The sequence below is a fragment of the Scyliorhinus torazame genome, chromosome 5 (genome assembly GCF_047496885.1).
Source record: "Scyliorhinus torazame isolate Kashiwa2021f chromosome 5, sScyTor2.1, whole genome shotgun sequence".
NCBI lineage: Eukaryota > Metazoa > Chordata > Chondrichthyes > Carcharhiniformes > Scyliorhinidae > Scyliorhinus > Scyliorhinus torazame.
In genome coordinates this window covers 166586827-166598750 of record NC_092711.1, presented here as the reverse complement: position 1 = coordinate 166598750, position 11924 = coordinate 166586827, and the positions used below count along the sequence as shown (strand labels likewise).

General features: G+C 43.7%; 1 long non-coding RNA gene across 1 annotated transcript; it reads left to right on the top strand.

Moving 5' to 3' along the window:
- The first annotated feature begins 726 nt into the window (after positions 1-726).
- LOC140420502 (uncharacterized) lies at positions 727-5778 on the top strand. Its single transcript, XR_011946412.1, has 2 exons — positions 727-898; positions 3846-5778. It is a non-coding gene; the product is annotated as an uncharacterized lncRNA (long non-coding RNA).
- The last annotated feature ends 6146 nt before the right edge of the window (positions 5779-11924 follow it).

Here is an 11924-nt window from a genome sequence, read left to right as displayed (position 1 = left end):
AGAGTTGCAAGGGAGCCTGAGAACAGCAGATTCACTGAGAATGGGTGGGCTGGGCTGATCTGTGTGAATAAGATGGTTAAACAGACTGTTCATGACCGTCTAGCAGGTGTTCAGGGTAATGGAGGAGCTCAAGTGTCAGTCTTCAATAACACAGTAATTTGCATTTATACAGCACATTTAATATAATTCAATTTCTCAAGGTGTTTCACAGGGACATTGTAAATCCAAGTTTTACAAATGATTTGATAAAATTGTCCAAGCTCATGATCATGTGACAGAAAATGCTACTTCTCTCTGACTCTGACTCTGCATCCACACACTCTCTCCCTATTAATTGTAACACTAATTCTTCTCAATATCCTCCTCCTGCTTTCCCCCCAATTCTCCTCCCCTGAAGGTGCTGACTCTCGGCTTCAGTTTCACACTCACCTATTGCTCTCCCCAATATGTCTAAATCTTTACACCTGAAGTTAACAAGAAATTGTGCTAAGGGGCGTCACAATAAAATCCAGTGACTACCCACATGTACTTTGTGTCCAGAATAGGGGTACTGCCCTTCACCCCCACTTTTCATCCCAGTGCCAGGGGATTGGAGATTGGTTTGGAGATGGTTAATGGCGGCTGAATCTCCCATAGTGCGTCGCGCCGGGGGAACCGCTCCATCCACCGCGCGGGGGCGTCCAGGGACTGCGCATGTTCAAAGGCGAGGAGAAGATACGCGTGCGCAGGAACGATTCTTCCCATTGAGGTCAAACGGGCGTCCATGACCACGTGACATCCGTTGCCCATTGTCTTCAGGCGGCCAGCAACCAATGGAATGATTGAAGGACCGGAAGGACTCTGGTCCTCCAGCTTTGTGTGAATGAAGTTTTAGCTTCAGACAGTGTGCCCAACATCTGTGAGTAAAACACTTTCTTTTCTCCCCCTTTCCATTTCTTTTCTCATTCTCACCTTCAATTGGTCACTTGCAGCAACTGAAGGGAAAGGAAGTGAATCCAGGGAGGGTGCAGACTCTGCAAAGCTTGGCCCAGGTCTCTCTCTCTCGCTCTTAAAGACATTGACATCCTTTGCTCCTTCAGCTTGACACATTTATTTGTCTGGCTAAAAGGATGGTCTCTTTCCCAATGTTCACAATTAAAGGGCTGCTTTCCCCAGGAGATGGCTGACATTTAAGGGGACAGTAAATTAATGTAGGATAGAGATATGTCTGGTGTTTGTATATGGTGCAGATTAGATATATTATTAATGGTTCTGTAATAAAGCACATTTATTATTATTTCTAGTTGTGTAATATAGGACTGTAGCTACGTTATATATTTCCAGAAAAGAAATGCTGGAAAATCTCAGCAGGTCTGGCAGCACCTGTAAGGAGAGAAAAGAGCTGACATTTCGAGTCCAGGTGACCCTTTGTCAAAGATAAAGGGTATAGAAAGTGGGAAATATTTATACTGTAGGGTGAGGGAATAAAAGCTGAGTCATAGCCACAGAAACAAATCAAAAAAGAGTGCAAATAGCAGTCCCTAGAGAGAATAAAAGGTGTTTAAGGTCAAACAGCAGAGAAACTAAAATCAGAGGGTAAGATGCGACAGATACAGATGTGGGGAGAAGGGGGTCATGGGTGGGAAATCGGTAAAATGAGGGGAAGAGGGAAGCAAAGGGGAGAAAAGGTAAGGGAAATGGGGATAAGATTGGGGAGGAAAATTATATATCAAGAAAGAAAGAAAAATTAAAAGACAGTTAAAATGAAATGTAATGAAAACATAGAGCTAATCATCTGAAGTTGCTGAATTCGATGTTGAGACCGGAAGGCTGTAGCATCCCTAACCGGAAGATGAGATGCTGTTCCTCCAGGATACATTGAGCTTCTCTGGAACATTGCATCAGGCCAAGGACAGAAATGTGGGCATGGGTGCAGGGTCTTGTGCTAAAATGGCAAGCTCCGGGAAGGTCAGGGTTCTGAATGCGCACAGACCAAAGGTGCTCAGCAAAGCAATCACTCAGTCTACGTTTGGTCCTTCCGATATAGAGGAGACCACATTGGGAACTGCAAATGCAATAGACTAAATTGAAAGAGGGGCAAGTGAAACACTGCTTAACCTGGAATGAGTGTTTTATGCCTGGGATGTTAAGCATGGAAGAGGTAAAGGGGCAGATGTTACACCTTCTGTAATTGCATGGGAAGGTGCCATGGGTGATGGGAGAGGTGTTGGGTATGGTGGAGGAGTGGACTAGATTATCCCGAAGGGAACGGTCTCTGCGGAATGCTGACAGTGGGAGTGAAGGAAAGATGTGTTTAGTGATGGCATCATGCTGAAGTTGGCAAAAATGTGGAGGATTATGCTTTACATACGGAGGCTGGTGGTGTGAAATGTGCAAATGAGGGGGACTCTATCCTTGTTCTGGGAGAAAGGGCAGGGGGCGAGGGAAGTGGCACGGGAGATGGGCCGCACACTGTTGAGGTCCCTGTCAAAAACTGTAGGTGGGAAATCATGGTTGAGGAAGAAGGAACACATTTTCAAAGCACCACTTTGGAAAGTGGCATCATCGGAACAAATGCGACGGAGGCGAAGGAGCTGAGAGAAAGGGATGGAGTCCTTACAGGATGTAGGGTACGAAGAGCTGTAGTCCAGATAGCTAAGGGAGTCAGTGGGCTTGTAATGGATGTTAGTAGATAGTCTATTCCCGGAAATGGAGACAGAAAGGTCAAGGAAGTGAAGTGTCTGAGATGGACTGGGTGAAAGTGATAGAGGGGTGGAAACTGGAAGTGCCATTACCCCCTCCTCCAACTCACTTTACACCAGAGGCACCAAAGTTTCCTCAAACTGCTCCTTTCACAGATAAAAGCCCCGTCTGTACCAGAGTAGGATAAAGTCAACAACACATAAACCCTCCCATAATAACAAAAATACAAAAGAATCAAAACCACAATAGATCCAAGGGGACTCAATAGACCAACTTGGAAATATATCGCTGTTCCTTCACTGTCACTGCAGCAACATCCTGGAACTCCCTCCGTAACAGCACAGTGGGTGTGCAAGAAGGCAACTCACCACCACCTTCTGAAGGGCAACTAGGGATGGGTAACAAATACTGGCCTCACCAGCGACGCCCAAATCCCGTAAATGAATTTTAAAAATAAATAAAGGTCGAGTACCCAATTCTTTTTTTTTTTTCCAATTAAGGGGCAATTTAGCATGGCCAATTCACATACCCTGCACACCTTTTGGGTTGTGGGGGTGAGATCCACGCAGACAAGGGGAGAATGTGCAGATTCCACATGGACAGTGACCAGGGGCCAGGATCAAACCCGGGTCCTTGGCGCTGAGAGGCAGCAGTGCTAACCACTGTGCCACCATGCTGCTCCCGTCAAATGTGAAGACAATGTGGTGAAGCTTTGGAATTCTCTACCCCAGAGGACTGTGGAGCCTCAGTCTTCAAGTATTTCCAAGACAGAGATTGACAGGTTGCTAGATATTGAAGATATGGAGGATATGGGGAATAGTGTGGGAAAATGGTGCTGAGGTAGATCGGCCAATTATCCCATTGAATGGCTGAGCAGGCTCGATGGGCTTAATGGCCGACTGCAGCTCCTGTTTGTTATGATCTCTGTGTCCAGGACAGGAAGCAGTGAGCACGGATCTGTCAATCAGCCTGAATCAGCACCTTCAGGAAAATTGGGAGGGTGAAGATTAGATACAGCAGAGTGAGAATGGAGGGAGAGTGTGTGGGATGGAGATTTACACCTTTTGGGGAATGAGAGAGGAAAGAATGTTCCAGAAAAATTAAAATAATCTGAATTTCTATCCTGTACTGACAATGATGTATTGTGTGAACTCATTTTGCAGGATGTTAAAAGCATAGGATTGACAGACAGAAATCTCAAACATCACGTCTAGATCTGACAAAGTCACCCGGTTCAGCGGCCATTAAATCTAGAAAAGAAATGTTTGTCCGATCTGTTGGCTTCAACAAAGTTTAAACATCAATGTGACTGGAAAAGCACCGAGACACACACACCCGAGTGAGAGTGTTCCAGAGCACTGACTGTGGAAAGAGATTTAACCAGTTACACAGCCTGAAAAAACATCACACCATTCACAGTGGGGAGAGACCGTACACGTGTTCTGTGTGTGGACGAGGCTTCAACTGATCGTCCGACCTGGAGAGACATGAGGCGACCCAAAACATGGAGAAACCGTGGAAATGTGGGGACTGTGGGAAGGGATTCAGAGTCCCATCTGTGCTGGAAGCTCATCGAAGGATTCACACTGGGGAGAGGCCGTTCACCTGCTCTCAGTGTGAGAAGAGGTTCACTTGGTTACACAACCTTCAGTCACACCAGCGAGTTCACACTGGGGAGAGGCCGTTCACCTGCTCTCAGTGTGAGAAGGGATTCACTTGGTTACACAGCCTGCAGACACACCAGCGATTTCACACTGGGGAGAGGCCGTTCACCTGTTCTCAATGTGGGAAGGAATTCAGTGAGTTAGCCAGCCTGAAGAAACACCAGCGAGTTCACACTGGGGAGAGGCCGTTCATCTGCTCTCAGTGTGGGAAGGGATTCACTCAATCATCCAGCCTGAAGTCACACCAGCGAATTCACACTGGGGAGAAGCCATTCACCTGCTCTCAGTGTGGGAAGGCATTCACTCAGTCATTCAACCTGCAGATGCACCAACAAGTTCACACTGAGGAGAAGCCATTTACCTGCTCTCAGTGTGGGAAGAGATTTTGTGTTTCATCGCGCCTGCTGAGACACCAACAGGTTCACAAGTGATTCCAGGGGTTGAATTCTGCTGTTACTGTTTCTGCTCTCAATTACATCCAGGACTTCATTTAATTCATTCCGAAAGTTGGTCAATGATGGTTGGAGAATAGGGCAGCACAGTGGTGCGGTGGTTAGCACAGCTGCCTCACGGCACCGAGGTCCCAGGTTCGATCACGGCCATGGGTCACTGTCCGAGTTAAGTTTGCACATTCTCCCCGTGTCTGCCTGGGCTTCGCCCCCACAATCCAAATATGTTCAGTGTAGGTGGATTTTATTTTTGTTTTTTATAAATTTAGAGTACTCAATTATTGTTTTCCAATTAAGGGGCAATTTAGTGTGGCCAATTCACCTACCCTACACATTTTAGAGTTGTGGGGGTGAAACCCACAATTTAGAGATTTTTAGAAATCCAAATTTAGAAATCTGTGTCTCTGCTTTAAACGCACTCAATGACTGACCTTCCACAGCCCTCTGGGGTAGAGAATTCCAAACATTCACAACCCTCGGAGTAAAGAAATGTCTCCTCCGAGACCGGTCCTAAGTGACTTATTTTGAAATTGTGTCCCCTGGTTCTAGACTCTCCAACCAGGGGAAACACCTCATCTGCATCTATTGCCAATTATTTTTGGCTATCCTCAACAGACACAGAATACAAAGCAGCTGATAAATGTGAAGAACAGATGATGAATGCTGCAGCATCGATAGCAACCTGTCTGACCATCAAGTGAAGAATTCTGCTGTCAGAGCCAGGCAACTACATATCAGTGAATTGTTGAAGCTTTTCTTGTGTAATCTTGGAGGCCGTCCCAGTCTTTGGAAATCTAGGAGTGGGTAAATTTATGCTTGCGACTGTGACATGTGAGACTAAAATGGACTATACTCACTACACTCGCGTGTATGTTTGCCTGTTGAAAAATGTAAAATGATATTATAGAGTATAAGTTGCATGTAATAAGAAATGTTTAAAATTTAAAAAGTTTTCAGAAAAATAAAGCCATCTGTGGACATTGCTGGTTCATTTTTTTTTTAACGGGGGGTGTGACGATTGGAACATTTTAGAAAATGCAATTTTCAATGTATTGGGCAATTTCAGGGTTAAAAGCGTGGGGTTAGACTGCGGTTCACTGCAGTGGTCCTGTTTTTATTTTAAAGAAGGCTCCTGTTTTGCAGGGCCTGGGTGTTTTTAGTAGCCAGAAGATGAAATTGACAAAGGAATGTGTTTTTCAGTCTGGGCTAATGGACTGTGGTTTGACTGGGAAAGTACTTGTGGAATTAATGTTCTTCGCAACCGGCAGAGATCATATTGTTTTCCAGCTTGGGGAGATGAGGTCATTGCTGCGTGCAACCAAGGAAGGCAGAAAGACATTTTAAAAATCTTTAGAGAGCAATTTGTGGAGAAAGATTTGGAGAGCGAAATTCAATTCTGGGTCCACAATTCTCCCACAGTAAGATAGATTGAGAGCTGTATCTTTCTTTTCCTGTTGTTTAATGGGAGATTGAGTAGTAATGTTTAAATGTGTAATTGTAAGCTGTTGTTTTTGGGTGTGAAGTTAAAAAGTTTAATATTGTAGCCACAAAAAACTTTTATTTTAAAAATAACCAAGCCCTATTTCTTCATGCGATCACTCCTGGAGTGAATCATTCTTTCCGCACAGTCACACAAATAAACTGAAATATTGGGGTTTTGGTCCAGTATCCTAGCCACTGTTGGGGTCTGGTCTGGGATCGGAATAGTGACCGATGTAACAATTGGTTGGAGGTCCATTTCCCAAAAGGTCCTCCAGCACCTTCCTTTCTCTCTATTAGTGCTACGCCCATGGCAGTTTTCCAACTGGGACACAGGCCCCGTTATTTTCAGCTAAATTCAGCCCTCAGCTGTCGCCCGGCTGTCATTGAAATGAACAACAGAGACAGAAAGGTGCCCGAGGAGCAAGTGGGAAGTTAAAACTTGTGGCTCCAAATCAACACTTAAACATTTGTCAGTGAAATATATGTTATTTATACTGGGTTTTTCGTTGTTAGATTTAGTCACTGGAGGCAGAAGGTGGAGGGTTTTAAAGTATAATTTTTCCTTTCTAACTAGTGTCAGTCATGGCTCAGTGGGCAGCACTATCAACTCTGAGTCAGAAGGTTAAGATCCAGTTCGGGACCTGTGGACAAAAAACAGTTCCAACATTCCTTCTCTTAGCACTGAGGGAATGCTGCCCTGTCAGAACAGCCTTCTCTCAAATAAGATGTGAAACTGAGGCCCTGTCTGCCCCTTTCAGGTGGATGTAAAAGTTCCCACAGCCACTATTTTGAAGAAGAGCAGGGGAGTTATCCCCGGTGTCCTGGTCAATATTTATCCCTCAATCAACATCACTAAAAATAGATAATCTGCTCATTATCACATTGCTGTGTGTGGGATCTTGCTGTGTGTAAATTGGCTACCGCGTTTCCGATATTACAACAGTGACTATACTTCAAAAGTACTTAATTGACTGTAAAGCACTTTAGGACATCCTGTCCTAAATTTTAAAAGTTTATTTAATGAAGAAGGTTTACTGAACAACTTTAAGACATTGACTTTTACAACTTCATGTGGGTGATCAGTCAGTAGAAGCGTAACCCTCTCTGGCTCCTTCTTTGACAGTAATTCTTGTGGAATGCAGCCTTGGGAGTCTGGCTCCCTCTTTGACAGTAACTTCCTTGGAACTCGGCCTCGGGAGTCTTCAGTCTTGGCCAACAAGACCTTCGGAACCTCAACTTTTATCCCCAAAGTGACCATTACCTCACGTCAGAGTTGGGCCTGTTGTAACATGACATTTGGTCACTAGATTAATTGAATTGGATCCCCAATTACTTATACTGCCTACTCTCATTATCTTAGATAGGAATACAATAGAACTGTTTCACACTATCCCTTTATCTGATTCTATACAGTCCCTTATCCATACAGTTTCAAATGTTGAGGCTAATCTGAGTTTGAAGGTTTCTCTTGCCAGTACATTTACCTTCATTTCACATTCTTTACATGCACAGCAATTAAGCTTGTACATTTTTACAGCAAATGTAAAAATACTTTTAGTCTTTCACTATAACTACTGATTCATGATGGATCATTAGTTGCAATTTGATTAAACCTCAGTAGGTATTACTGCTACTGGCTGGTAGCTAATTCTAATTAATACAGTAATCTAATTCATACACTTGATTAATACAAGATGCAGTGGTTTAAAAAGACAGTTTGTGGAAGGCAATAGCTTTCTTTTTTACTAATCTTGATCAGGTTGAATAATAAGCTTATTCTTGAGCCAGGCGTGGGTAGAATATGAAAGCCTGCCATTTATCAAAATACTTTCTTTGTATAAACAATTTCTGCTAGCTCTGCTGTTTAGAAACATTTGGGTTTGTACAATCTTAATTTATAAAAGAACAATTCAGCCATTACAATACTATCTATTACATTGTTTCGTGAATTATAACTTAATCAAAGTTCATTGTTGAATAATCAACTGTTTTGTGACTGGCTTCTAATAGGAAATCAATATGTGATTAACAAAGAAATGTTAGATAATCTGTTCAAAAAGGAAGCTACATGTTAGAGTTTAAAGTAGCTTCCTTGACCTTGTTACTCAAACCATAAATATGGTGGAAACGTGATGGAATTATAAAATGTAATGGATTTCCCAGTCCTACCTACAGTTTTGTACACAACGACTACACTTAGCACTGCACTCATTAAGCTTCACCTGATGTTATTATTCACATTGTGTATTTATTGTATGTCCTATGTTTTTCATCTTTGGAACGATCTCCCTGCATGATACGCAGAACAATACATTTTACTGTACCTCAGTACACATAACAATATATCTCAATCTTTTGGAGGTTTTGTGATGTTATAGAAAAGGATTTTTTAAAAGAATGTCCTCATACTTGGGATATATTACAGTTGGTCCCCTCCTCAAAATGATTGATGAAGATTGAGCTTTAATTTTGAGCAATATTTTGATTCTCTCTGAAATTCTCAATGAAAATCTAAACACACTATAGCCTGAATAATTTGTTTTTAAAACACAGGCAAGTTGTTGTGATCAGGCGAGCATTACCTGAAAAGGGCGCAAGAAACGGATTCAACTATTTCTTTCAAAAGTGAATTGGACAGATCCTTGAAAAGAAAAGAAAATTTCTGGACAGTGGGATTAATTCGTTGGCTCTTTAACAGATCTGGAATTAGCACAATCGGCCGAATGGTCTCACTCTGTGCAATCTGAGCCTCGTATGCAGTTAACGCGAATGGTATTGTGGTAAAGGGACCTGGGTGTGAATGGACCAGGGCATCCTGGTAATAAGTCACTGAAGCTAACATACAGGTGCATCAAGCTATTAGGAAGGCTAATGGGATATTGGCCTTTATCACAAGAGGATTTGAGTACAGGAGTAGTGAAGACTGGCTTCAATAATATAGAACCTTGGTTAGACCACAGCTAGAGTACTGTGTGCAGTTTTACTCACTTTACCTTAGGAAAGGTGTTATTGCTGCAGAGGGAGGGTAATGAAGGTTCAACAGACTTGTTCTGGGGATGGCAGGACGGTCCTATGAAGAGAGATTGGGGAAATGGGGTGTCCAGTCTCCAGAATTTTGAAGAATGAGAGGTTATCTTATTGAAACTTATACAATACTTAAAGGAATAGGCAGGAGAGATGTAGGTGAGATGTCCCCCTGGCTGGAGAGTCTGGAACCAAGGGGCATAGGTTCAAAATAAGGGGGAAGCCACTTAGGACCGGTCTCGGAGGAGACATTTCTTTACTCAGAGCGATGTGAATCTTTGTAATCCTCTACCCCAGAGGGCTGTGGAAGCTGAGTCATTGAGTGTGTAAAGCAGAGACTGACAGATTTCTAAATATCAATAACACAAAGGGATATGGGGATAGTGTGGGGAACAAGGCATTGAAGTGGATGATCAGCCATGATCATGGTGGAGCAGGCTCGACGGGCTGAATGGCTAACTCCTGCTCCTATGTTCCAATGATACACAGATAGGTAGGAAAGTAAATTGTGAAGAGTACATGAGGAGACTACAAAGGGATACAGATAGGTGAAGTGAGTGGGAAAAGAAGAACAAAGAAAAGTACAGCACAGGAACAGGCCCTTCAGCCCTCCAAGCCTGTGCCGACCATGCTGCCCGTCTAAGCTAAAATCTTCTACACTTCCAGGGCCCGGATGCCCCTTAAACGCCACTATCATCCCTGCTTCCATCACCTCCTCCGGCAGTGAGTTCCAGGCACCCACTACCCTCTGTGTAAAAAAAAAAACTTGCCTCGTACATCTCCTCTAAACCTTGCCCCTTGCACCTTAAACCTATGCCCCTTGGTAATTGACCCCTCTCTCCTGGGAAAATGCGTCTGACTATCCACCCTGTCTATGTCCCTCATAATTTTGTAGACCTCTATCAGGTCGCCCCTCAACCTCCATCGTTCCAGTGAGAACAAACCGAGTTTATTCAACTTCTCATAGCTAATGCCCTCCATACCAGGCAATATCCTGGTAAATCTCTTCTGCACCTTCTCTAAAGCCTCCACATCCTTCTGATAGTGTGGCGACCAGAATTGAACAGTATACTCCAAGTGTGGCCGAACTAAGGTTCTATACAGCTGCAACATGACGTGCCAATTTTTATACTCAATGCCCGGCCAATGAAGGCAAGCATGCCGTATGCCTTCTTGACTACCTTCTCCACCTGTGTTGTCCCTTTCTGTGACCTGTGGACCTGTACACCTAGATCTCTCTGACTGTCAATACTCTTAAGGGTTCTACCATTCACTGTATATTCGTACCTGCATTAGACCATCCAAAATGCATTACCTCACATTTGTCCGGATTAAACTCCATCTGCCATCTCTCCGCCCAAGTTTCAAAACAATCTAAATCCTGCTGTATCCTCTGACAGTCCTCATCGCTATCCGCAATTCTACCAACCTTTGTATCGCCCGCAAACTTACTAATCAGACCAGTTACATTTTCTTCCAAATCATTTATATATAAAAGTCCCAGCTCTGATCCCTGCGGAACATCACTAGTCACAGCTCTCCAATCAGAAAAGCACCCTTCCATTGCTACTCTCTGCCTTCTATGACCTAGCCAGTTCTGTATCCATCTTGCCAGCTCACCTCTGATCCCGTGTGACTTCACCTTTTGTACCAGTCTGCCATGAGGGACCTTGTCAAAGGCCTTACTGAAGTCCATATAGACAACATCCACTGCCCTACCTGCATCAATCATCTTTGTGATCTCCTCGAAAAACTCTGTCAAGTTTGTGAGACACGACCTCACCTTCACAAAACAGTGCTGCTTCTCGCTAATACGTCCATTTGCTTCCAAATGGGCGTAGATCCTGTCTCGAAGAATTCTCCAGTAATTTCCCTATCACTGACATAAGGCTCACGGGCCTTAATTCCCTGGATTATCCTTGCTACCCTTCTTAAACAAAGGAACAACATTGGATATGCTCCAGTCCTCCGGGACATCACCTGAAGACAATGAGGATCCACAGGTTTCTATCAAGGCCTCAGCAATTTACTCTCTTGCCTCCTTCAGTATTCTAGGGTAGATCCCATCAGACCCCGGGGACTTTGATATTTTTCAAGATGCCCAACACCTTGTCTTTTTGGATCTCAATGTGACCCAGGCTATCTACACACCCTTTTCCAGACTCAACATCCACCAATTCCTTCTCTTTGGTGAATACTGATGCAAAATATTCATTTAGTACCTCGCCCATTTCCTCTGGCTCCACACATAGATTCCCTCCCCTGTCCTTCAATGGGCCAACCCTTTCCCTGTCTAACCTCTTGCTTTTTATGTACGTGTAAAAAGCCTTGGAATTTTCCTTAACCCTTTTTGCCAATTACTTTTCGTGACTCCTTTTAGCCCTCCTGACTCCTTGCTTAAGTTCCTTCCTACTTTCCTTATATTCCACACACGCTTCGTCTGTTCCCAGCCTTCTAGCCCTGACAAATGCCTCCCTGAGGCCTACAATATCTCTCGTTTTCCAAGGTTCCCGAAATTTGCCATATTTATCCTTCCACACAGGAACATGCCGGTCCTGAATTCCTTTCAACTGACATTTGAAAGCCTCCCACATGTCAGATGTCGATTTAACCTCAAACATCC